Here is a 4,126-nt window from a genome sequence, read left to right as displayed (position 1 = left end):
AAAAAAAAAAAAAAAAAAAAAAAAAAAAAGCAGTTTACAGCAGAGGTTCCAGTTACCTTTGCGGTGCAAGCTTCATTTTAAAAAGAAACACACTCGTCTTCAGACAGGTTTAAAACAGAGTTATAACTAAACTCTGCCACCCTCCCTCCATCTCCGAACGCCCGAGACGGCCGCTGGAGGAGGGGACGGGAGAACTAGGAGCATCGCTTTTAAATAATTTAGAATAATCAAGCCATTTGCTTTGGTTGCGCATTACGTACCCCTGCGGGCTCTCGGCGTTGATTAAGGCTTACCCCGGGATCGCTCCGCCGCAGGCGCTCGGCCGGGTCGGCCGGCGCCGCTGGCCGAACCGGGGCCGTAACCCAGCGCCTCGCCGAGGGGCGCCGCTCCGGCCGGGGTCGGCGGCGGTTCCTGCGGCACGGATCACGAGTAATCCCGCGTTTGTCAGGTGGCACTAATCTGTGAAAGATCAGCCCATCTCTCTGCAACGCGTGTATCGCGTCCGTCTCCAGATATTTTACATAGCGGAAGAAAAACAAACAGCGGGGAATGGAAACGGAGCAAGTGCGTAAAGTTCTGCGCAAAGTGTTGAATCTGCAGAGCAGATATCGAGGCAACAAATTGGGATTTATGGTCCTTTCACTGCCACCAGACACTGGGGGACAGGCTTTTTGCGAGGGGGGGACCCTGACATTACTTGCCTTTGGTTCCCGTTGTCGGGATTATTGTTTTAAGCCGTGCTTAATTGTCATGTCTCCACGGCCACATCAAAAGCCAAGAAGATTAGGTTACAGGGAGTGTTTGATGTCAAAATACAAAATAAATAAAAGGGAAGCTGAAAAGGTAGCCTATTTTCCATGATGTCTAGGGAGGTTTTTGCCTGAAACATCTTTTCTGTTTTTTTTTTTCTTTTTTTTCAAAGATTGCATTTTTTGTGACAACATTTTGTTTACTTACTTCCAAATGACTCCACTGCTTTCCTGGAACAGCTCAAAGGGGTTAATATCCCCTCTTTGATGGCAAACATGGTATAATTAACGCAAACTTCTTAAGTATCCTGGTGACCTGTAGATGGCCACATGAGAATTTTGTTATTTACTGACTTGCCAAACGTTTATTGCTTATAGCAGGACAAGTGGGAAGCAGGCATTAATTTTGATGCCGTTATCTGTGATTGTGTGTAAAGTTCATTGTGGAGAGAGCCTATATGTCAATTGCAATTAAACATTTCCCTATTTTTTTTAATGGAATTCATGTTGGGAAAAGGCGTTGAGCTGGCAGCCTTGCAAAATGAAATCCTGCCCATCTGCAGAGCAGGCACAACACCGCCAGACGCAGGACAACTTCCCCTTACCTGCAGGCTGTGAAAGAAAGCAGTCTGGCGCCACGGAGCATTTGATCCTTGCCTTCTCCACAGAGACAGTCAAATCAGTACCAAGTGTGGCAGGACACGGGGGGAGATTTTGTGGTGTGTCATCTCTCCTTGGAAACTGGCCTAAACCACCAAAAATGAAGCCGAAAGTGGCTATCAGGTGAATATGTTCATCTATCGCCAACCTGGCTGGGATTAGAAGGCATGACCTAGAAGTAAAACGCTTTGTTTAGCCCAACTCCCTGGGCCATCTGGTCCTCGCAAGTAAACATTTCTAAGTGAGATTAAGTGACTGTTCTTTAAGCATGGTGATACGAGTGCAAACCAGGCTGCTCTGGATCTAACAGATCAAACCTCAGCATCAGGGCAGCTGGCTGGTGCCGATTCAGAAACACCATTTGCTTGAACAGCTTTGGGTGCAATTCCCCTTGGTGTCGGCTTTGCAGTTGATCCTGATTCAGTCTGCTGTGTCCCTGACAGATCCAAGGCTGGCTCTAAACCTGCTGCTCTGACTGCGCCAAGGTGCGGTGGGGAGGTCTAGGGCCCCATCAGTGGAAACCCACGGAAAACACTGTGGTGAGAATTATGTTGCATTTCTGAGCACCAAAAACTCAGCAGGGCAAAACACAGCAGCAGGGTAAGAGATAATAGAAAAAAGCAGTCCACAGGTAGTTACACAATAGAGAACTAACCCCTCCTTCAGGGAAAGGCATCTACATACCACCGAGGGAGGGAACTGCTACTGTTTGGTCTATAAAAACTGAATCAGGGTAGTATAATGTTAACCCAGGCTATGTGGCAATGCCAGGGAGAAGAGGGCTACCCGCGTGTGTTCTGCTCCCTGTTTCTCTGTATGGTTCTGCTTGCTAGGCTGCAGAGAGCTGCTTAGAGGAAAGTTAACTCTGGCTCAGGAGGGTCAAGAGCACGTTTAACCCATTTGGATTTGGGTCGATCAATGCTGGGGGTAAACGTGGACTCTTGTTTCTCCTAGGCACTTAAAAGTCTTCCCTAGTGCTTTTATTTTCCTCTGGAGTTGATTCTGCTCCTGCCTGCCCTGCATCGGGCAGAGGACAAGGCAGATTCCTTTCCCTGGGATACAAGCGCTGGAGAAGAGCATTACATCGCTGCTTTCGTTGTGGCTCTTTATCTCTGGTCTTTTCATTCATCTCCCACCTGCCTATGTTGGCATTTTGCTCCCCTTTCTAGCAAGCTGTTCTGCTGGAGTGATTTCAGGGTGTCCCTGGAAATCCCTACAGGATTTCACTGTAGAATTCAGATTTGTTTACCATCTCCTGCTGCATTTCAATCCTTCCTCTAATCTTTTCTTCATCAGCCTTCACAAAGATTGAAGGTAAAAGCACCCCATTTTGAAAGTCAATCTTTTGGACAAGACTTAGATGAACAGAGAAGAACAGAGCAAAACCATTCACGTATACTTTGCACCCACAAGCACGCCGATCTATTGTGGCTGTGCGCTATTTTTCTCTATCCCAACAGAAATCCTACCAGCACAGGCAAAGTGGTTTTCACGACAAAACACATCTCAGGAGAAAGACCACTGCCTCACTAGTGTTAGGACTCGTTCTCAATGCCTCACACATTTACCTTCCGACCGCAAGCAAAGTCACGGCACTCTGTGCCTTAGTTTCCCCTTTGCAAAACAGGCATAAAAAAGGCATGACCTGCGCCATCAGCTGCGCGCGAGTGCTGGCTTGCTCCAGCCYAGCAGACTTCTGGGCAAGCTGGAACAGACGTCGGTGCGCGGTGTGCAGCGATAGGCACCGGGGAAGGGCACGGCACGCTCCTCTCGGGCCGAGAGGCTCCTCCCCGCCTTCGCCGCGGAGCTGCTGCGCTGCCGTTAGCCTCTCCGTACAGCTGGCTGTGGCAAAAATGACACATTGGAGATATTAGTCATTGGAGTGTATCACCCGGCTGCTCCCAACTGCTCCGCGCACACACACACACACGCACGCGCGCGCGCACTGATTTCAGCCCCGGCCCGCTGCGGACAGCCCTCTCCCCGTCCCCCGTGCTGCCAGCCCCTGACCTTCCTCCTTTCACAGGCTCGGACGGGCACTAGACAACGGCGCGCAAGCACAGGCGCAGTATTAAGCAGCCCTGATTTGTCTCCAGGCCTTTCCCCTCCTCCCCCCCGCCTCGGTCTCCCGCGACTTAACGTTTAAACCAGCTGAAGTTTACAACAAATCAAAGCCTCCCCATAGGCCCAGATTGTCTAAATACGGAAAACAGGAAGTGAGTAACCTTCGACGGGAAATCGTTCATCCGATGGAGGCCAAGACCCAAGGCCCGGCGCTTTCCAGTCCTGCCCGCGCCAAGGCGGGCGCAGCGCGCGCCGAAGGGACGCGCGGCCTTTCGCGCAGGAGGGAGTGGTTTAGCGAAACTTTTGCTTCTCCCGTGGTCAAGCTGCGGCCGCGCCGGGAAAGGGGACGGTGTTTGTGCCTGCGCAGAACAATACGCGGGCGGCTGCGGGGGCGTTTTTAAGAAGATCGGAATGAGGAAGGGATGGAGCCGAACCCAAGAGGAGGAGGAGGAGGAGGAAAAGGGGGAAAAGATGCGTGAATCCAAACTAAAGCCATCTCTTGCTTCCTACAAAGGCGAAGAAGGSAAAAAGCGTGTCGCAAACTGCACTGGGCTGTTTCCAGCACAGAAAGGCGGGAAAAGATTTTGTGTGACAGCCCTCTCGGTGATAAAAGGGAGAACACTTCATTTCCTAGGCAGAGAGAATAATAATTT

At 50.4% G+C, this 4,126-nt stretch overlaps 1 long non-coding RNA gene across 3 annotated transcripts in view; it reads right to left on the bottom strand.

Moving 5' to 3' along the window:
* LOC146600476 (uncharacterized) overlaps positions 1–3,809 on the bottom strand; it is a 6,083-nt gene extending 2,274 nt beyond the window's left edge. Inside the window, exons 1-5 of one of the 3 annotated variants that reach the window (XR_014898177.1) lie at positions 3,635–3,809; positions 3,055–3,251; positions 1,355–1,495; positions 958–1,065; positions 387–459 (exon numbers count right to left, since the gene is read on the bottom strand). This is a non-coding gene — a long non-coding RNA (uncharacterized LOC146600476). Of the gene's footprint in view, positions 1–386; positions 460–957; positions 1,066–1,354; positions 1,496–3,054; positions 3,252–3,419; positions 3,497–3,634 lie in introns of those variants that run through there. The other 2 variants (XR_014898178.1, XR_014898179.1) reach the window with 2 other exon arrangements.
* Positions 3,810–4,126: the final 317 nt, after the last annotated feature.

Source organism: Rhea americana, unplaced genomic scaffold (genome assembly GCF_003343005.1).
Source record: "Rhea americana isolate MKP2758 unplaced genomic scaffold, rheAme1 scaffold_120, whole genome shotgun sequence".
Taxonomy (NCBI): Eukaryota; Metazoa; Chordata; class Aves; order Rheiformes; family Rheidae; genus Rhea; species Rhea americana.
This window is presented reverse-complemented; position numbering and strand designations above follow the sequence as displayed.